The sequence below is a fragment of the Sorex araneus genome, chromosome 1 (genome assembly GCF_027595985.1).
Source record: "Sorex araneus isolate mSorAra2 chromosome 1, mSorAra2.pri, whole genome shotgun sequence".
In the NCBI taxonomy this organism is placed as follows: Eukaryota; Metazoa; Chordata; class Mammalia; order Eulipotyphla; family Soricidae; genus Sorex; species Sorex araneus.
This window is the reverse complement of record NC_073302.1, coordinates 335,790,308-335,813,947: the sequence shown is the minus strand read 5'-3', so window position 1 is coordinate 335,813,947 and position 23,640 is coordinate 335,790,308. Positions and strand designations below refer to the sequence as shown.

General features: G+C 40.0%; 1 pseudogene; it reads left to right on the top strand.

Moving 5' to 3' along the window:
* The window catches only part of LOC101542221 (TIMELESS-interacting protein-like), a 50,446-nt pseudogene extending 33,164 nt beyond the window's left edge, over window positions 1-17,282 (top strand).
* The last annotated feature ends 6,358 nt before the right edge of the window (window positions 17,283-23,640 follow it).

Here is a 23,640-nt window from a genome sequence, read left to right as displayed (position 1 = left end):
GGGAGAGGGGGGAGGTATACTGGGATTCCTGGTGGTGGAAAATGTGCACTGGTGACAGGATGGGTATTGAGCATTGTATAACAGAGACTTAAGACTGAAAGCTCTGTAACTTTCCACATGGTGATTCAATAAAAAATAAAAAAAGAATATCATTGCTGAAAAGTTCTCAGAGCTGGAAAATGCAGGTATTCAGATTTAAGGAGCCCAAAGAGTACCAGCTAAAAGAGACCCTAGTTAAAAAGACTCTAAGGCATATCATACTCAGAATGATGGATGCCAGAGAAAGAGATACAATGCTGCAAGCAGCAAGGTCAATGAAGGAAATCACATACAAAGGAGCACCCCTTAGATTTATAACAGACCTATCAGAGGAAACCCTTCAAGCCCAAAGACAATGAGGGGACATAATGAATAACTCAATGAAATGAATGTCTCACCAAGAATAATTTATCTGGCTAAATTCTCACTCAAACTTGAAGGAACAGTACACTATTTCATGGATAAACAACAGCTCAGGGACTTTATAGACTCAAAACCAAACTTAAAGGACTAATACACACACGCACACACCAAAAAAACCCTACAAGCACAACAAACCCCTATAGAAAGATGGCACACAACCCATGACAATAATCTCTCAATGTCAGTGGCCTAAATGCACTAATTAAAAGACACAGAGTAGCAAAATGGATTTAGAAACTAAACCCAACATTCTGCTGCCTACAAGAAACACACCTGAAGAGTCAGAACAAATACAGACTCAAAGTCAAAGGATGGAAAACAATCCTGCAAGGAAACAACTCCCTCAAAAAAGCTGAGGTGGTCATACTAGTATCCGACAACATAGATTTCAGGTTGAAAAATATTAGAAGGGACAGCAAATGCCAATTTTTATTAGTCAAGTGTAGGATAACATAGCTTCAGGTAGTTTAGGTTTATTGGGTTACTCCCATCACAGTGCTCCCATTCCTCTGTGTTTATTTGTAGCTTCTTTCTTAGTGTTCTGTTGACTTGTAAATAATGTTTTTCTCTTCTCCTTGAGTCCTTTGTATAGTTTATTCAGAGCAAGTCCTTTTTGTATGGACACAGGAAGACTTAACAAATGTTATGATTTTGTAACCTGGGAGTCATTTGACTCTACATGATATTTTCCTCCAGGGCATCTGTTCTCTTGACCTAAGCCTCAGCTGCCCTGACTTCCTAGCATCCCCAAAGCAGGGTCCCGACGTGGGACGAGAAGGACCCAGGGCAAGCGGTGAGTTGTGTGCTACCCTGGCATCGATATGGGCCTGGCCAAAGTGCCTAATGCTTAACTATAAGTTAAGAACTTGATCATGGACAAGTGCTGTCATGATCCAAACAGTGATAACTAGATTCGGATCCTGCTAGGGTGAGGAATGATTAATCTGGCCTGAGTGCTGTGGTCTGAGCCCGTGGCAAGATGTTGCCAGGAGAGCTGCCTTGCAAGCCTCAATGTATCCCTTGCTATGTCCATACAAAAATAACTAGTATTAAAATGTTAATAAGTTCCTGGACTAAGGAAAAGAAAAAAACCTTAAGAGTGAGGAAGGGCTTTGGAATGCCCTGCCCTCAGGATGGGCTTTCTTATGTTGATTTTGCTACCTGGCTGGGTGTAGCCTAGAAGGTAAGGTGGGAGAGAGAAGGAGGAGGAGAGAGAGAAGCCAGAAAGAAGCGGCAGTTGATCCAGAGAGAGGATGGAGCTGGGAGTGTGGGAAATGAGAAAGACGGAAGATTAAATAAATGGTAACTAATCAGCAAATAGCTTGGTCCTCATTCTTCCTTCACCTGTCCTTGGCCAATGGCTGTCCCGATCCATCCCACACACTGTGGTTCCAGAGCACCGAACGCGGGTGGTGAGACAGAGCCGCCCGGAGAGCCCACGAGTGCACTCGCCCCTCAGTGAGCCTTAGTTTTTTACAGTCAAGAGATATGTACAGCAGGAAAAAAATCACACTCCTAAAAGTGTACGTGCCTAATGAGGGACCAGTTAAATTCTTAAAACAACTGCTAACAGATTTTAACAAGAATATTGCTAACAACAGTAGTAGTTGGAGACTTCAACACTGCCCTATCACCTCTAGATAGAGCTACAAGATTAAAACTCAGCAAGGAAACACTGGCTTTGAAGGATAAGAAAGAAGAGAGGGTTAATAGATCTATACAAGACTTTGCATCCCCAAAAGAAAGAATACACATTTTTGTTTCCAGTGCACATGGAACATTTTCCAAAATAGACCACGTGTTGGGTCATAAAACATGCCTCAATAGAATCAGAAAGATAGAAATTGTATCAACTACCTTTGCAGACCACGATGCACTGATGATAGAAATCAACCATGCACAGACTGATAGTGGGAATGCCGAATGGCTCAGCCCTTTTGGAAAATAATATGGATGCTTCTCAAAAAATTAGAAATCGAGCTCCCATTTGACCCAGCAATACCACTTCTGGGAATATACCCAGAGGTGCAAAAAAGTATAGTCGAAATGACATCTGCACTTACATGTTCATTGCAGCAGTTTACAATAGACAGAATCTGTAAAAAACCCGGGTGCCTGAGAACAGGAGACCAGTTAAAGAAACTTTGGTACATTTACACAATGGAATACTATGCAGCTGTTAGAAAAGACGAAGTCATGAAATTTTCATTTAGGTAGAGCAACATGGAAAGTATCATGTTAAATGAAAAGAATCAGAAAGAGAGGGACAGACATCGGAAGATTGCACTCATTTGTGGAATGTAAAGTAACAGAATGGGAGACTAACCAAGAACAACAGAGCTAAGTACCAGGAGGATTATTTCACAGCTTAGAAGCCAGCCTCGAATGCTGGGGGAAAAGTCAGCTCAGATATAGAAGAGACCACCAAGTAAAGGGTGATAGCAGGCCTGCTCAGGATGGGAGAGGTAGGTTGAAAGTAGACTATAGATTGAACATAATGGCCACTTAATACCTCTACTGCAAACCACAACACCCAAAAAGAGAGAGAGAAAAAGGGAATGCCCTGCCACAGAGGTGGAGGTGGGGGTGGGGAGGGGTAATGGGGTGTGGGGAGAGGGATACAGGGACTATTGGTAGTAGAAAATGGGCATTGATGGAGGGATGAATACTCGATCATTGTATGACTGAAACAAAAGCACGAAAGTCTGTAAGTCTGTAATGGTACCCCCACAGTGATTCACTAATAAATTTTTTTTAAAAGAGAATATATTAGGGAAATTAGCAGCAAATTTGAAACCATCAGTAAACCTGAAGATGACTCAATTGATATTATCTAGTCTGGGAAACAAAAAGAAATTTGTAAAAACTATATGGACAGAATCTCACAGACTGTGGAATACCAATGGAATACTGAGGGAGAGAGAAAAGGATTAGAAAAATACTCAGGGAAGTAATAGTTGGAAACTTCCCAAACTTGATAAAAAGCATAAAACTGTACAACTAAAAAAAGGAGGTGGCACACTTGTGATGAGTGAGATATTGGAATTATGTGCATGATAAACCACTATTAATACTATGTAAACTGAAGAATCTTCATCAATAATTAAAAAATAAATAAAACTGCTTATCTACACACCCATATCCCACAGTTGCTGCCATATAAAATCATTGGACAGCTTTCCAGATACACGACTAATCTCAGACCAGATGCAAGTCAAACTGCTAAAGTGCAGGAATACACTGGTCTCCTGCCTGAAAACTCTGGGGCACTGTCTGGAAGAAGGCAGTGGAGTCTATGCCCCAACAAAGCACCAGCAGTCACACACACATATCTCAAAACTGTCACAACCCAATATCTCAACCCCACTGATTCACAATTAATATCTGCACAGAAACCAAACATGAAAATTCCAAGTACATCAGTTTTCTGAGAAAAGTAAAATCTCAAATACAGGGAAATAGAATAAAGTTCACACCAGATAACTCAAATGAACCTCTACAAGCCAAAAGAAAATTGAGTGATATGTTCAGAATATACTTAGAGAAAATAATATTCTATCAAAAATCTCCTACATGCCACCTTCATGGCAGGACCTGACGAGCTACACGTGGTGTATTTGATATGCCAAAAACAGTAATAAAAATGGGCCTCATTCCCCTGACCCTGGAAGAGCCTCTAATATGGTGGCACTGAGAAGGACAAGCAAGGAGAGGCTATAAAATCTCAGGGCCGAACTATGCTGCCAAAATGAAGAAGGACTAAAATGACTGTCTGCACTTTTAATGCATGTATGCTGGCATCGGAAGCATCCATCGAGGACCTGATGGTGCAAGCACAGAAGACTAAGTACAACATCACTGGATTGACCGAGACAAGAAGGCATTGATCACAGCACACCATTTTCGACACCAGAGAAGAACTGTTTCTCAGAACATGCAACAGTAGAGGCATCGTTGGTGTCGGTGACCTCATCAACATGAACTAGGCCATGAACATTGATTCATTCAAATGCGTAATGATGCGAATCAGATGCTTGCATTAGAATAGATGTGACTCATTGCTGGCAGTTTCTATCTTTGTCATCTATGCACCAACATACAACTACAACAAAGAAGAAATTGAGAAGTTCTACATGGAGCTGGAGAAGTTTCATAAAGAAGACAACACTTTCTACAAGGTGGTTGTCGATGATTCTAATGCCAAGATAGGATGGAGAAGGTTGCCCGAAGAACTCCACATAGAGTCCCACGGCCTAGAATGGAAAGAACAGGGTGAGAGGGTGAGAGACTGAGTTCATCATGTTGACCAAGACCATCCATGGTAATTCTTAGTTCCAGAAGGCCAAATCTACAATGAAATTGACAACATCAGATTCAATTGACAGTTTTGCCTGACTGATGTCGCTATTGTCCCAAAATTCCAAACAGGATCAGACCACCGTCTCCTTCATGTGAAATTCTGCCTCACGGAGCAGGAAGAAAGGGCTGCAAAGTTTAAGAGAACTTCTAGAACAAACACCAACTGGGAGCTCTTTGGCACTGTAGCACTGTAGCACTGTCATCCCATGTTCATTGATTTGCTCAAGCAGGCAACAGTAACATCTCCATTGTGAGACTTGTTACTGTTTTTGGCATATCGAATACACCATGGGTAGCTTGCCAGGCTTTGCTATGTGGATGGGATACTCTCGGTAGGTTGCTGGGCTCTCTGAGAGGGAGCTTAGGTACTATTGCAGCAATATGGGAAGATGCCATCGTTGATAACATCAAAGAGGAATACGATTGACTGGTTCAGCACCTCCACAATTGTGCGAGGAACATTGAGAGAGAGAAAGAAAAGATAGCTGTCTTCGGAAACAATTGAGCTCATTCACCAACGTGGTTTCACATGAGCCTCAGGCAATTACAAGCTAATGTCTGAGCTCACAAAGCTGTGCAGAGAAGTGATAAAGGGAGACCTCAAAGAGAGAAGAGCAGCAGTGTTGGCCGATGCAGCAGAATCTGGGAAAAGTATTCACAATGCTCACCTGTCCTTCGCCAACTATAAGACCAAGCTGACTGCCCTCCGACGTCCTGATGAATCTATCACATCTTCCAGAAGGTCAATGGAAAAGGATATCCACGACTTCTACTCTTTTTTTTTAATTGAATCACCATGTGGAAAGTTACAAAGCTTTTAGGCTTAAGTCTTAGTTATACAATGCTCGAACACCCATCCCTTCACCAGTGCACATATTCCACCACCAAGAACCACAGTAAACTGCCCCCCCACCCCCAACCCCCCAACCCCCACCCTGCCTGTGTAGCTGATAAATTTCCCTTTACTTTGATTACATTCAATTTTTCAACAAAAAACTCACTATTATTGTTTGGAGTTTCTCCCCCCAAAGTCGGACCTGCTGGAAAAGAAGCATTTGATAATTTGTTTTCCATTGCTGAGAATGAAGAGATATGAGGTCGTGTGGCCACAATAGCAACTGCAAGATTTCGGATTTCTGTATTTTAGTATTTTAGTAACTAAGTGCAGAAAAATTTCTGCCAGAAGTTGCATCATTGCAAGCTCGTACCTCTCTGCTACTTTATATTCCACATATGAATGCAATCTTGCACTATTTACAATAGCCACAATCTGGAAAAATCTGGAATGTCCAAAAACAGATGACTGGTTAAAGACTTTGGTATATCTACACAATGGAATACTATGCAGCTGTTAAAAAGATGAAGTCATGAAATTTGCATATAAGTGGATCAACATGGAAAGTATCATGTTGAGTGAAATGAGCCAAAAAGAAAGAGACAGACTTCTACTCTTTGATAGCCACATCCACCTGCCCATATACCAAATTCTGCAGGATGGATATGTCATTCCCAGCGTTCTCCTTTCCAAAATCTGATATGTCATTTCATAAAGAAATGTACAACACCCAGTCCAGACAAGGTCGGAATCTACCTGAAGAATCTGCCACCAGTACTCATCAATACACTAGCTTGGCTCTTCACATGTGACTGGTCTGAATGCCAGGTTCTGTCCCAATGGAAAACCATCAAGACCTATTGTACAAGAAGTGAGACATCCATGACATCGGCAAGTATCGCCCAATCTGCCTGTTGTTCGTTGTCTATAAGTTGTTCACTCGAGTCATCCTGAATAGGGTTAGCAGAACACTAGACATAGGACAACCATGAGAGCAAGCTGGGTTCCGAAAAGGATTCAGCAGGATTGACCATATCTACAAGTTTATTGAGGTTTCATGAGAGTTCATTATGCTGCTGTCTAACGTTCATCAATTTAAAGAAAGCCTTTGATTCTCTTGGGACTGAAGCAGTCATCAAAGCCCTAGCCAAACAGGGCATTCAAATTCAGTACATCAGGATCCTCCGTGAGCTGTATTACGGATTCACCACCAGGATCTCACCATTATACAAGGAAATGATCATTGATGTGAGAGATGGGTTTGGCAGGGTGACACCATTTCACCGAAACTCTTCTGTGCCACCCTCAAGAACATCATGTGATGACTGGAATGGGAAGGAATGGGAGTGAAGATAGACGCTCTGTAACTACACCACTTCTGCTTTGCTGATGACATCATTCTAATAACATCAAACATTAGCCAAGTGGCAAAAACGCTGGCCGACTTCAACCGTGAGTGTGGAAAGGTCAGACTGCAGCTGAATTTCATGAAGACAATGTTCATGAGAAACAGACTAGGGATAGGAAAGACTAATCTGGCCTGAGCACTGTAGTCTGAGATCGAGATGATCCCAGGAAAGCAATTTTATAAGCTTAATGCATCTCTTGTATGTCCATACAAAATGATTAATCTTATGGATACTTATATGTTAGTTGGACAAGGAGAGGAGAAACACACCCATGGGATTCTGCTCTTGGGTGGGTGTCCTGCTGAAAGAGAATCTGTCCTAGAAGAAGCATCCCCTAAGGGAAAAAACTTTACCCCTATTGATTGTGACCACACCTATGTTTAAGTCCTGACCCCTGATGCTGGGGGATTTAAGGTGGCTGTAAGAGGGGGTTTGGGGAAGAAGAAGAGAGAGAGAGACGGGAGTATTTAGAGAGGAGATTGGAATAAACTGCAACTGAATCCAACCAACCTGGCTCCGTTCCTTCCTTCGCTTGCCTCATCATCACCATCAACTTTCCCGGGGTGGGAGAAGTGGCCTACCGAACGCAGGCACGGGAGAAATAGAGCGCCAGTGCCCGCTGCCAGTGCCCGTTTTGGTGCCGTGCCCCTCCTTCCCTCTTCTTTTTTGTATGTTTACACAGGCTGGACACGTAATGCGATTTGGAGATGACAACTGGACCAGAGCTGTTACTGACTGGATTCCATGATATGTCAAAAGAAAGCTTTACCACTCACCTATATGATGGTCAGATTTCTTCATCAAGACCCTGAATGAATGGTTTGAGGCTGTTCGTGTTCCTGGAGTGAGCAGATGCCATTGGGTTACACTCACATGCAACAGGGATGAATGGAGACATTATTGGTGCCCACTAAAGCAAATCAATGAGCAACGGGATGACAAGTGACACAAATGATACAACTCACACCAAGAATCTATCTTCCAAAGCTATGACTCATATTTGAAGGATAAATTAAACAGTTGTTGGATGAATGAAAGTTGAAGGTATTTCTTGCATTATACCAGCTCTGCAAATAATACTGTATGTCCTATTAAAAATTAATATGTAAACAAAACAACCTAAATCCTCATATGAAAATGAAAACATAGTAGAAGAATAACCAATGTCTGGAGGCAATGGAAGTGAAGAGCAGAACTGGTTCTTTGTAGGAAGCTTGCCACCTGGGACAGCAGGGAAAGGATAGGACAGGGAAGAGAATATAATAACTGTGTTAGAAGCAAGTGGTATTCTAATACGATAACTTATCAGGAACTGTAGGGTGAACCACTCTGTCTAGAGGGAAGAAAAAGAGGAAAATAGAAAAAGTCAATAGTGCTTGCCAAGAGGCACACTGGTGGAGGAGGGTTATAACAGGGGGAACAGGATGGAAATTTGGAACATTAGCAGAAAGAAGTGGACACTGGTGTTAGAACATTGCACACCTGAAACTTAATTATTCATGTAATTTATGGTGATTCAATTTCAAAAATGCAAAAAAAAGAAAAATAATTTTTTAAATGGCAACAAACTCCTTTATATTAGTAATCTCCTTAAATGTCTATGAATTGAACTTGCTTATCAAACAAAACAGAATGGCTGGGTGCATCAGGGTAAAAAATCCAATCTTCTGCTGCTTACAGGAAACACACTTGAATTTCAATAGTAAGGAAGCTTGAGTGAAAACATGGAAAGCAATCGTAGAAGATAATGGTGTATTTTAAGAAAGCAGCAAAAGCCATGTTTGTGTGATATCAAATAGAATTCAAGCTAAAGCAAATAAGAGACAATAATAGAAATTACATACTGGTTAAAGGATCAATATATCAAGATACTTAACTTTAATCAACGTATACACACCAAATGAAGAGGAAGCAGAGTTTATAAAGCAACTTCTAATGGTAGATACATCAATATATCTAATAGTCGTAGATACAACACAATAGTAGTTAAATAACCTTCGACACCCCAATTTCATCATTGTACAGATAAATCAGACAGAACAGTAACAGGAAACAGGAAACAGATGAGGAAATGGAAGAACTGGGTCTAACAGTCATGTAGAGGGTGCGCTACTCACTCCACCCCCAAAGCCTTTCTTCAGTGCACATGGAATATTATTCAGAATAGACTATATAAGAGGGCGCACTTTGAGTGTCCATACAAAGAGAAAAATATAACTCATATCAAGTATCTTTTCATACCACAATGCCAAGGTAAAAATTAACCGTGAAAATATTGAACCAGTGAAAGGTCTAACATTCAGAAACTAACAAAAGAATTATTAAAACTTATATAGGGTCAAAAAATAGAAATACTCTTGAAAATTAATGAGAATAAACCTAAACAATACAGCAAAATAAGTACTAAGGAGAAAGCTTATAGCAGGACAGGCTTGCATCAAGAAAGAAGAAAAGTACAAATAATTTAATACCACAGCTTGAAACACCCCACCAAACAACATATATATCCCCAAATAAGTAATTGGAGGGAAACAGTAAAAATTAGAGCAGAAATCAATTATATGTAAGCCAAGAAAAAATACACAGTGTCAATAAATCCAGACAGAATTTGGTTTTTCAAAAGAATAAGCAAAACTGACAAACTCTTACCTAGATTCATGAGAAAAATAGGTAAACCCAATAAATCTTATCAGAGATGAATATGAAAATATTACAATAGATGCTTTATAAATACAAAATATCATAAACAACTCTGTTACTATAAGAGAGAGAACCTTGAAAATGGAATAATTCTTAGAATCATACAATTTTCCAAGACAGATTCAGAAAAATATAGAATCTGAACAGGACAGTCATGAGGATAGTGAAATAGTAATCAAAAATCTCTGAAGAACAAAAGCCTAAGATCAGATATTTTCACTAATGTTCTACCAAAACTTCTAAGAAAATTTATGACCTATGCTTCTCAGGTTATTTCAAAATATTGAATAAACAATTCTTACAAATAGGTTTTATTAAGTCATAATATCTGAATACCAAAAATAAATGGAGATATTACCACAAATAATTGGTACTATCCTGAGAATTGACTACTATCCTGAATTAAAAGTAACACAAAGATCCTCAACAAAATCCTAATAATTTATTGCAATGTTGTGTCAAATGGACATTCGTCAAAAGGACACCATGATCAAGTGATATCCATTCCAAGGTTTTTGTCATACACCATGTTAACAAAAGAAAAAGTAAAAAGATTATAATAACTGATGCAGAAAAAGTTTTAACAAAATTAAATATTCATTCATGATTTAAAAGAACAAGAAAAAATAGGGATAGAAGGAATGTGTCTCAATGTAGAAATAGTCATTTACAACAATTCCAGAGATAGCATCATGCTCAAAGGTAAAAGACTGAAAGCCGGTCTTCTGAGACCAGGTACCAGACAAGAATATTCAATACCTGATTGCAGAAGAAAGCCTTTCAGTTTTTAGCCTTTGTTTAGTATAGTCATCAGAGTCTTCACCTCATCATTCAGGCAAGCAAAATTGTTATGTACTTGAGAGAGAGTACAGGAGGTTTGGCACTTGCCTTACATGCAGCCAAACCTGGATTGATCCCTGGCATCACATATCATCTTCCAAATAACTGTCAGGGAACAATCCTGAGCTCAGAGAAAAAGTAATTCCTTACCACTACTGAGCACTAATGGCCCCCAAACATAACAAAATGGAGTATTATATACATCTAGGGAAGTTATATACAAATTTATAAATATGAGAATTCCCATAACATTATCAATATGGAGGCCTGGAGTGTCTCTAAGGGCTGGGGTGCTTACTTTGTATCTGGGGGCTCTGGCCTGATGGCTGGCACAACATGGTCCTCCTATCACCATCAAGAGTGACTTTTAAGCTCTGAGTTAATAGCAACCAGTCACTGTGGATTCTGTCCCAAAAACAAAGCAAAAGAAAAAGTGAATTCTCTTCTGAATAGAATCAGAAGTACAAGGGACAAAATTATAATAGATACCATAGAAATAATAACCTCTTATTGAAGGTTGTAGTAACCTTCAATAAGAAACTTTATGTCAACAAATTTGATAACATACAGATCTTTAGATAAACACAACCTAACAAGACTGAAAACTAGAATAGAAACTATGAATCAACTGATCACAAGTAATAGCAATAATAAAGTTCCCAAGCAGAAGAGAAAACACAGCAGGCAGAGTGATTGCCTTGCAAGTAATCAACCCGGGCTTGATCATAGCACAACATCCATCATGCTTGTGGTACCTGAGCAATGCCAAAAGTGTTCCTGATGCACAGAGACAAAAGGAAGCATAGCACAGCCAGATGCAGTGCGGTCCATCCTAGCTGCTCCCCAAAGAAACTTCCAAAATCCAAAAAGTTTTCAACCAGATAGCTTTATCAGTAAAATTAACAAAACTTTGTTGTTTTATTTTATTTTATTTATATGAATCACTGTGAGATACAACTACATACTTACAAACTTTCATGATTATGTTTCAGTCATACAATGATTGAGAGAGAGAGAGAGAAAGAGAGAGAGAGAGACATAGAATGACTGCACTCATTTGTTGACTATAGAGCAATGGAATGGGAGACTAACACCCAAGGACTTTGTTTTTAAAAACCATTTTATTGAAGTATTGGCATTTACAATATTGTTAAAAATACTTTTCATGCATGCAACTTCCCAATCCCACATCTATCAACAGGATTCTTTTTCCTCTATCAGCACCCCACTGTTTCCTGATAACATTGTAAGTAAGCTCTTCCATACAAATGGCATCTTTACTTCTGGTGATTTTGATCATTTGCTGTTCTCTTACTATTTCCGTTTTATCTCACAGATAAGAGAAATCTCTTTTATTTTCTCTTTTTTTAATTATGGAGGAAATGACACTTACCCATATAGATAAATAAAACTAATCCCCAGAAATTGAAAAAAATCTATAAATCAGGAGTCAAAGTTATAGTACAGTTGGTAGGGCATTTGTCTTACACAAGGCCAACCTAATTTAAATCCCCCATTAAGCCTGTCAAGAGTGACCCCTGAGTGTAATGCAGGGTACAACCCAAATACAAAATTAAACAAAAAATAAATGATGAGGTAGTTTTGTGACTGGATCTGCAGTACAGCAGGTATGGTGCTTGCCTTGCATACAGCCAACCTGAGTTTGATCCCCAGCATTCCATATGGTTCCCTGAGCACTACCAGGAATGATTCCAGAGCACAGACACAAAGTAAGCCCTGAACACCATCAGGTGTGCCCCCCCAAAAAAAGAATTGAAAATCAATGTTAAGTTGATAAAGCAAATGTATAGAGAAAGCATATTTTTACAGGTAGTTTTTAAAACTTTTTTTTAAATTGAATCACTGTAAGGTAGACTCTTACAAAAATGATTGGATTTCAGTCATACAGTGTTCCAACACACAACCCTCCACCAGAGTACATTTCCCAGCACCAACCATGTCCCCAGGTTCCCTCCCATCACTCCCCACTCCCCACCCCCACCCCCTGCCTGCCTCTATGGCAGGTATTCTCTCTCTCTCTTTCTCTCTCTCGCTCTTTCGCTGGGTCGCTTGCTCTCTCTCTCTCCTTCTCTCCCTCCCTTTGGGCATTGTGCTTTGCAATAGTGAAACTGAAAGATTATCAAGAATATCCCTTTACCTACTTTATCCCTCAGATCTTGTCCAGCATGAACATTCTCAGCTAGTCTCTTCTCTATCTTACCTATCCTCAGCCCCCCACACACTTGTGGTTAGATCCAATCATTGACCAGTCCTCCTAATGCTTGTTTTCACTGGCCATGGATATTAGTTTTCTACTATATATTTTTAATTTAATTTACAGATACTTTTTTTTGGTTTTGCTTTTTGGGTCACACCAGGTGATGCACAGAGGTTACTCCTGGCTTTGCACTCAGGAATTACTCCTGGCAGTGCTCAGCGAACCATATGGGATGCTGGGAATCGAACCTGGGTCGGCTGCGTGCAAGGCAAATGCCCTACCCGCTGTGCTATCACTCCAGCACCTTAAATTTACTTTTTAAGTAATTTTTTAAAAAAGTTTTGGCACCGTAATTTATAGTATTGTTAATGATAGGATTTCACACCACCATCCAGTGTCTGATTCCCTCCACCACTGTCTCAGTGTCCCTTCCCCTTCAATACCCTCTCCATTCACAGATCACTGTTAAGTCCAGCATGACATAGCCATTTTATATATGAGGAGCCAATGTAGGTTTTAAAAAAGAGGACAAACAGAATATGGTCGCTTTATATTAACTATGGTTAACAGAAACAAATGCAAACTTATGTGGTGCGTAATAGGCTAATTAATGCAGTAGGTCTTAGGAGAAGGGAGTCAAGTATTAAACCTGACCAAAAAAAATGATAAGAGGAAGATTCTGGAGCAGTACTGAAGGCCCCTGAGATCAGATTCAGAGAATTTGCACTGAGTCATAGTAGGTGCATTTTCTTAAAGATAAAATTAAACAAACCAAGTGGCTGACTGAACGTCATCCACTAACTTAAATTGTGTTACTCTCCTCCCACTTCCTCTCTTGTCATCAGGCCTGCTTGCACAAAACCATTATCTGCACATGAGCAGGCCTGAGGATTCAGAAACTCAAACTAGGATCATTTCCTGTCCACCAGCGGCCATGAAGGGGCCAGAGGCACTGGATCGTCCTTGGGAGGGTGGGGCCGCCAGGGGATGCTACAGAGTGACTGCTGGGTCGTGCTCCTCCATGCCCCCCCCCGGCAGCAGTACCAGGCTGTTTTCACTCAGGGTGCCCCAGAGGGGGGTGGTTGAAAACTCTCCCCGCCCCAAGGGACCCAGCCCAGGATGTTGACCTCCACTATCCAACCCACTGCAATGCTCCAGGCCACTTTCTGGATCTGGAAATTATAAGACACTTCCTACCCATTTTTCATAATTACCACACCATATTTGATGGAGTTCAGACAGTAGGGAACAAATCATAGAGAGTAATATATATATATATATATGTGTGTGTGTGTATATATATATATATATATATATATATATATATATATATATATATATATAACTCTTGGGGAGCCCAGCAAGCTACTGAGAGTCTCCTGCCCACCTGGGCAGAGCCTGGCAAGCTACCAAGCTACCCGTGGCATATTCAATATGCCAAAAACAGTAACAATAGGTCTCATTCCCCTGACCCTGAAAGATCCTCCAATCATTGGGAAATCGAATAAGGAGAGGCTGCTAAAATCTCAGGGCTAGGAGAAAGAGACGTTACTGGTGCCTGCTTGAGTAAATCGATGAACAATGGGAAGACAGTGATACAGTGACAGTGAATTTACAGATAATTTTTAATTAGAGTATTGAGGAAAACATGAAAGGATATAAAAAGGAGAACTGTGTTCAAGAGACAACACAGGCAGCTAAGAAACTGACAAGCAAGTGAGACATATGTAGAGATGTTCGAGATGTTTAAGATGTTCAAGATGTTTACTCTTCAATAGGCTTGAAGAGTAAACCTATTGTTTTGGTTTTGTAATCATATCTTGTGACATGGCAGAGTTCCTTGCCCCCACTCCTGGCTGTTTTCACCAGGGCTCCTTGGAGGGGGTGGGTCGAGTCTCCCTCCCTGCCCCAGCAAAGCCCCGATAGCCGAAGACCTCCAGAACCCAGCCACAGCCATGCTCAAGGCCACTCTCCACATGCTTGAACGAGCCTCATGCATGAAGGAACCAGCAGAGGAACCCAGGTGTGCGGGACGCAGGGATGAGATCTCCAAGCCTGCTCAGATTGGGACTGGGCCTCTTCCATCCAGATCCTCCATTTTCAATTGCTAGGCAGTCACACCTACAAACTGCCCCTGTTGCCATGTAAGCCCATGGATGGCCAACATCCAGAGACTATAAAACCAAGCTCCCAGAAAACGATATCTTATAGCCTAGTTCTCCCTCTCAGAGAAATTGGCAAGCTACCAAGAGCTTCCTGCCCGCATGGGAGAGCCTGGCAAGCTCCCCGTGGCATATTTATATGCCAGATATGGTAACAATGATGGGTCTCATTCTCCTGACCCTGAAAGAGCCTCCAATGCAGCACCATTGGTAAGGACAAGTAAAGAGAGGCTGCTAAAATCTCAGGGCTAGGACTAATGGAGACATTACTGGGCTTGCTCGAGCAAATCGATGATCAGCAGGATGATAGTGATAGTGATAGTTATCTTGTGACATGTCCTTTTTGCTCAGGGGACACTCCTGGTTCTGTACACAGGAATAACTCATGGCAGTGCTCAGGGGACCATATGGCATGCTGGCCCTGTGCCAGGCAAGCACTTACCCACTATATTATCTATTTTACTGCTAAATTTAATCAAACTTTTAAAGAACCTAAGTCTATGCTACTTAGATTCATAACATTAAATAAGGAACACTTCCAATTACATAATATGAAATCAACATAAGTCAGACAAGGAGATCAGAAAAAAAGAAAACCTGAAAAATTTCTCTTATAAACATAAAAGCAAAACTTCTCAGTAAAATAAATGTAACATTAATTGATCAACATATCAGACGAATCAGTTATTATAAGCAATCATTATTCAATAAATAAGCAAATCAATTTATGCAATCATGACCACACCACATATTGGGTATAATCACAATAGATGTTGAGAAAACATTTTACAAAAATCATAACAGATCTTTGACAAAAGCTCTTAAAATGGAGAAAGAAGAAACATACCCCAGCTAATAAAAGCCATATACTATAAACTCGTAGAAAACATTATATTCAATAGTGAAAAACTTAAAGCAGGTAGGGAACTTGCCTTGCACATGGTCAACCTGGCATTCCATATGAGGTATTCCATATGATTCCTGAGTACTGGTAGGAGTAATTGCTAAGTGCAGAGCTAGGAGTAACCCCTGAGCATTGCCAGGTATGGCTATGGCCCAAAAATAAATTAATAAAAATAAAATAAAGTACAAACAATTTTCTTTATTATTACTTCTTTTTTATTTAGTATTAGACATAGTTGTGGAAGCAGTTAGACAATAGAAGAAATCTATATCAGAGGGAAAAAAAACTAGGTCACTTTTTCTAGCCACATATGCAGGTACTGTGGTCCTTGCCTTCTGTTGAGGTGACAGAGAAATCTAAGAGTTGTAAAGGGGGAAATAAGTCTGAACCTTTGCAGATTTGATACCTGTGGTGGTAATAAAAGTTAGTTATCTACATAGATAATTAAGTGCATATGCAAAACCAAAACATGCATAAGTGAATGCAGTGGTCTAGGATGGAGTCTTGGATACTTAGTAACTAGGTTACAGCATGATGAATCTGCATAAAATATCAAGGAGGAGTATGCAGAAAGGAAGGAAAAACAGAAAAGATGCTGGAATCACGGAAGAAAGACATTGTTATGCTAGGTTAAGACCAGGTAGAAGATGAATTCTTTCCTCCTTTCCTACCTCCAGCCTCTCGTGCAGACAGATAGTGAAGAGCTGAGCCTGATGAAGAATCAGGGAGAAGACCCCGTTTCTGTACATCCAAAGAGAACAGTTAAAAGGAACATACCCAAGCTGGATACTCAGAGATTGCTTTCTAAGAGAGGGATTCCAGCATCAAGACATGTGTTTGAAAAGGCAAAATTCAGAGGTCAAGGTTGTGAGGCTAAAGACTTGAAGACCCTAATCAGACTTCTGGAGCACTGGGCACATCAGGTATTACCTAAACTGTAACCTGAGGAGAGTATTGACAGAGTCAAATACCTGGGAAATAAAAAAGAAAATAGACATTTAAAACAAATTTTATTTGGTCTGCTTCTTGTACAGGAAGGTTTTATTAGCAATAATGATGTCGAAGGGGGAAATAACTTCAACTGCTTCTGAGTTAAATCCCTTTTGTACAAATTCAGCTGGAAGTGTGAAGTTTGCATCTGTGTCAAGCAGAAACCTCAGCGATGAGCAGCCACAAATAATTGAGAGAAATAAACAACTGGCTTTGTGAAGAATGCAGGCAAAGCTACTGAGCAATAGCCCTCCAGAAAGAACTGCTTGTAGCACACAGGGTATAGTCTGCTGAGGGCCAACAGGAGCTGGAGTCAAGTGGATTTAACAAAGATAATCTAGCTAATCCAAACGATGATGTCACTTCTAGCACTTTAAATGATGTGGAGGAATTACAATTATAGAAAGCACCTGAAAAATATAGTATACTACTGAGATTATAGGCCTGATTAAATTAACTGGCTATTCTCCAAATTGTGTATTTGGACACTCTGTATTTCTTCTATTTTGAGTGAAATTCCTTATGTATTAAAAATTTTTATAGATTGTTGTTTAAAATATTTGTATATATGGGCCATAGTGATAGTACAGTAGGAAGGGCACTTGCCTTGCATGTATGGCTGCGAGATACATATGGTCCCCCAAGCTCCACCAGGAGTGCTCCCTGGATTCAGAGCACAGGAGGAGTGACCCAAAAGACAAAAAAGTAGAATTTTTATAAAGCTTAAGTAACTTATTAACTTTAGTAAAATCTGGCCTCTTGATGTTTGTCAAAACTTCATAAAATGATTAGTAGTTAGAAGGACAGCTTCCACTAGTGTATTATTGATTGTCTCTTTCACTAAATTGGGTGGACTGCAGAAATAATTTATATAGATTATAAAAGTCAGTTAAAAATCTTAAAAGTAAAAAACAATTATTATTTGAAGATAATATATACAGAAACCCCTAGTGACTCCATAGTTGAATTTTTTTTATAGCTGAAAAACTATCAGAAACAATGAGTACAACAAAGTGGCTTATTGACTAATTGAAATTCATTTTTGAAAGGGTGGGAAAGGTTGAGCCTTACCCAATAGTGCTTAGAGGTTCTCCCTGACTCTGTGCTTAAAAGGGACCCTGGAAGTACTCAGACATGATGCTGGGGATTCAAATCAGAGTTGCTTCCACCACTGTAGACGCGTGCAAGGAAACTGCCTTATCTCCTACACTCTCTCTCTCAAGCCCATGAAATCTCTTCCCCTCTTCATCCTCCTCTCCATCCTCCTCCTCCTCTTCTCCTTCTCTCCCTTCCCCTCCTCTTATTCCTCCTCCTCTCTTCCTTCTTTTCTTCTCCCTCCTCATCCTCTTCTCCCCTCCTTCTCCCTCCTCCTCCTCCTCTTCTCCTCCTCTTCTACTTCTCTTCCTCCTCCTCTACTACTTTCCCTCTTCCTCTTCTCTCCCTCCTCCTCCTCCCCATCGTTCTCCTCCCTGTCTTCCTCCTCCTCCCCTCCTCCTCTCCTTCTCCTTCTCTCCCTCCTTCTCTCCTTCTCTTCCTCTTCCTCCCCATCCTCCTCCTCCCCCCTCCTCCTCTACTTCTCCTTCTCTCCCTCCTCCTTTTCTCTCCCTCCTCCTCCTCCTCTACTTCTTCTCTTCCTCCTCCTCCCCATACTCCTCCTCCTCTCTTTCCTCCTCCTCCTCCTCCTTAACTTTCTCCTTCTCTTCCTCCTTCCTGGAACTTGGGTTGGCCACATGTAAGATATGTGCCTTGCCCACTTTACTATCTTTACAGCTCTTGTATTATTCTTATAGCAAATAATGAATAAGAAGAAATTAAGACAGAGAAAACATTTATAATGGCAAGAACCAAATACCTAGGACTAGTGGTCAGAATAAATGGATCTTGATGTGAATTATGTGAAAGACAATTACTGGCAAGCTGGCTAATTACAACAAAAGTAATCCCTGGGCTCAGGAAACTTTGGTGCTTTACTAGAGAGAAAGGGAAGGGGAGTAGAGGGGTAAAAATGAGTAGTGTTTTTGGTGGTGGACTGGCAATGAAATTTGATGGTATGGGTGTTGCAAATTATAAACATCTAGAAGACTGAAGTTAGACTTGAAATTATATTATATTATAAACCAATTATAAATCAATAAAATTTTATTTTATTTTATTAATTTTTTTGCTTTTTTGGGTCACACCCGGCAATGCACAGGGGTTACTCCTGGCTCTGCACCCAGGAATTACTCCTGGCAGTGCTCAGGGGACCATATGGGATGCTGGGATTCGAACCTGGGTTGGAGGCGTGCAAGGCAAATGCCCTACCCGCTGTGCTATCGCTCCAGCCCCTATATTAATAAAATTTTAAATATAATAGGATATGCATCCTTAATCAAGTCACCAATTTCTGTATTTCTGATGCCATATTTGTTAGCAGGCTTAAGTGTGTCTTCTAGCAGTACAGCTCATAGGTCAGAGATATAAAACTTTCATGAAAATGATTGAAATTGAAAGTCCTCATGATCCATTCCTTCAGAAAAATCAATTTTTCTTACCTGATTGGAATCCCCAGTGCCAATGTCTCAAACTGGGCATAGAGAAACTTCTGGAAAAAATATAAACCATTTTTAAATGATCAATATGAATTTTCTGCCTCTAAAGATTTCTTTTATGGGAAGTCACATTGATATTCAGAAGCTTTCACTATGCTCTATGCAGCTTACTCAGGAATTCTTCACATGAAAGCATTCGTTAGAAGCCCTGGTTGGTGACCTGGAATAAATCCTAAAGTAGATAAGGCAGAGGAGTAAAACCATGTGGTCAGCCAAGGAGAGTGATCATGAGTCTGGGGCAACTTCCTATACGTACTTCTTAGGGTTCATATCTTGGGAGGGATATCTTGGTTTTGATAAGCATCTTCTCCAGATGGTTCTTAATTGTGATTTATTATAGCTCCACTTCATCAATCACAGCTCTAATCCAGTTAATTTCAGAAAGCTGATAACAGATATTATGGCTTCTGACCATGGAGCTTCATTTATCTTATTGATGTATCCCTGAATTGCTTCTTAAGGTTTTTACTCAAAAAGTATTACCACATAGATATTATAGTCATTATTAAATAAATTTTCTAAAGACGAGTCAAGTAAATTTATCTAATTCTTATTTTAGACATGAAAAATTCATTATCAAGGAAGAGACATCTTAAATCTTTCCTGTTCTTTCCAGTCAGACTCGAAAAGACACTAAAATACAATTAAAAAACATACTCTAATTTTTTTCTAAATGGATATGTAAATGGTGCCTGCTCAAGCAAATCAGTGAACAATGGGATGACAGTGCTAGAGTGCTAGATTATCATTTTGAATTTATTATCATTTTAACCATCAAAATTGGCATTTTAAGAACCAAAATACTTGAATTGATATATAGGTTTCTGCCACAAAACTAATGGTAAAGTATGTGCTATGTAAGTCCAGAGTTAGTGAGATCAATGTAGCAATGTCATAATAAGCTATATTTATGGAGTATCTAAATATCCATCACTTATCACAAATTTGAGATAATATATATCACTATACACACCACTGGGAGAGCCTGGCAAGCTCCCCATGGTGTATTCATATGCCAAAACCAGTAACAATGATGGGTCTCATTTCCCTGACCCTGAAAGAGCCTCCAATGAGGCACCATTGGGAAGGACGAGTAAAGAGAGGCTTCTAAAATCTCAGGGCTAGGACAAATGGAGACATTACTGAGACCACTCAAGAAAATCGATGATCAATGGGATGATGATGATGATGATGATGATGATGATGATACACACCACTATAATATATTATCACCATATCCATTTTTACAGGTGAGGAAATTATTTAAGAAAAATTTAGAAAAACTTGCCCCAGGCACACAGTAGAATTATATTCCAAACTCAAGTCTGTCTTTCTTCCAAATTCAATATGCTATGTAGACAAGTCTTTAAAAATGTATACCATTTTACATATACCCCTTTTACATATACATATACCCCTATGAGCCCCACTTCTTAATCACTGCAGTCATCTAGGAAAAATTTTTCTATGATACTTTTGTGTATGTGATACTCTACTATGGACAGATTGTTGGTGCCTCTTACCAAACTGATTGAAGGAAGGGTGAGTTCTGCCTTAAATTTGTCAGTCTATAGGTTGGATAGTGGCCCATAAAGTGTTTCAAACTAAAGAGCTTTTCCCACAAAGAGTAATTATGATTCATTTAAGCCGATGAAATTCCATTTATCTTGGACTTTAATAGAAGACACATGGGCCCTGAACACCCCAGTCTTCCTTCCTCTCCGGACTGCCAGCCGAGTGGCCGGCATGCTAACCCCAAGCACCGTAGCCATTCTGTCTTCCAGCCCAGAGGGAACAGGAATACTGATCTTCAAGGTCCCTCTTCCATACCACCACAACAACAAACAGCGCAAATCCCAACCGCAAGCAGAGGACGATGAAAGGAGTCCAGAAACCTCAATTGGCGTTTCCTGCAAAGTTGAGCTCTCTGATAAGGAATTCAGAGTAGAAATCCTCAAGATGCTCAATGAACTCAATGCAAAGATTGACAACTTCAAGGAGGACCTGAAAGAAACTATACAACAGACAGCCGACAAAATACGGGAAGAAATGAGAGCAGAAATAAAAAACCTACAAAAAGAAATGAAGGATTCGCTAGACGAAATAAAAAACTCTCTGGCTGCCCTCAACAATAGAATGACTGCAGCAGAAGACAGAATCAGTATGCTTGAAGATGAGCTGCAAGAATCCTACAGGCAACAACAAACCATGGCAAGAGACCTCAAAATAGCTGTAGGGCAAATCAGAGTCCTAGGGGATGATTTCAAGATGAACAACATTAGAATCATTGGACTACTAGAACCACAGGGAACCAACCCCAACGAAAAAGCCACAGTCAAACAAATCATTGCTGAAAAGTTCCCAGAGCTGTACAATGCAGGCATCCAGATTCAAGGCACCCGAAGAGTGCCAGCTTAAAGAGATCCTAACAGAAAAACCCCAAGATATATCATAGTTACAGTGATGGATGTCATGAATAGAGACACAATACTGCAAGCAGCAAGGTCGAAGCAGGAAATTACACACAAAGGAGCACCCCTTAGATTCACAGCAGACCTATCAGAGGAAACCGTCCAAGCCCAAAGGCAATGGTGGGATATAGTGAAAAATCTCAATGAAATAAACGCCTCACCAAGAATACTTTATACGGCTAAACTCTCATTCAAACTTGAAGGAATGATACACTATTTCAGGGATAAACAACAGCTCAGGAACTTCATAGACTCAAAACCAAACCTAAAAGAAGCACTAAAGGGGCTATTCTAAGACAAGAAGAACCCCTACAAGCACAACAAACCCTTACACAAAGATGGTGCAAAATCCCATAACAATAATCTCCCTTAATGTCAATGGTCTAAATTCACCAATTAAGAGACACAGGCTGGCAAAATGGATTCAGAGACTGAACCAACATTCTGCTGCTTGCAAGAAACACATCTGAATAGTCAGAACAAACACAGACTCAAAGTCAAAGGATGGAAAACAATCCTGCAAGCAAACAACTCCCTCAAAAAAGCTGGGGTGGCTTTACTAATATCGGACAACATAGACTTCAGGTTGAAAAAGATTAGAAGGGATAGTGAAGGCCACTTTTTATTAATCACGGTATATGTACATCAGGAAGAAATCACACTCCTAAACGTCTATGCACCCAATGAGGGACCAGCTAAATACCGACAACAGCTGCTAAGAGACCTTGAGAAGGACATTGTGAGCAACACAATAGAAGTTGAAGACTTCAACACCGCCCTATCACCTCTGGACAGATCAATAAGATTAAAACTCACCAAGGAAATACTGGCTTTGAAGGAAGAAATAGGAGAGGGCTAATAGATCTATACAGGGCTTTATATACCCCCAAAAAAGGAATACACATTCTTTTCCAGTGCACATGGACCATTTTCCAGAATAGACCATGCGCTGGGCCACACAGCATACCTCAACAGAATCAACAAGATAGACATTGTACCAGCTATCTTTTCAGACCATGATGCACTGAAGATAAAAGTTAATCATGGACAGATGCAGAAAACCAAATCAAACACCTAGAAATTAAATAGCTCGATGTTGAACAATGAGTGGGTCAGGAAGGAAATCAAGGAAGAAATCACAAGGTACTTGGAAACAAATGAGAATGAAGACACGAGCTACCAGAACCTGTGGGACGCAGCTAAAGCCGTTTTAAGGGGAAAATTTATAGCTCTGCAAGCATATCTCAGGAAGGAAAAAAGGGCCCACATAAATAACTTGACTTCACAGCTCAAGACCTTAGAAAAGGAGCAACAAAAGGAGCCCAAACCAGGCATAATGAAAGAGATAATAAAACTTAGAGCAGAAATTAACGACATGGAAACCCAAAAGACAATCTGAAAGATCAATGAAACCAAGAGCTGGTTCTTCGAGAAAATAAACAAGATTGATAAACCACTAGCAAGACTCAAAAAGAAAGAGAGAGAGAGAGAGAGTGAGAGAGAGAACACTTGTAAGTCAAATCTGAAATGAAAAGTGGGACATCACAACAGAAACCAAAGAAATTCAAAAGATCATAAGAGACTACTTTGAAAGTCTGTATGAAATAAAACAAGAGAATCTAGAGGAAATGAATAAATTCCTGGATTCCTACAATCTCCCAAGGCTGAACCAAGAAGACCTGGAGTACCTGAATAGTCC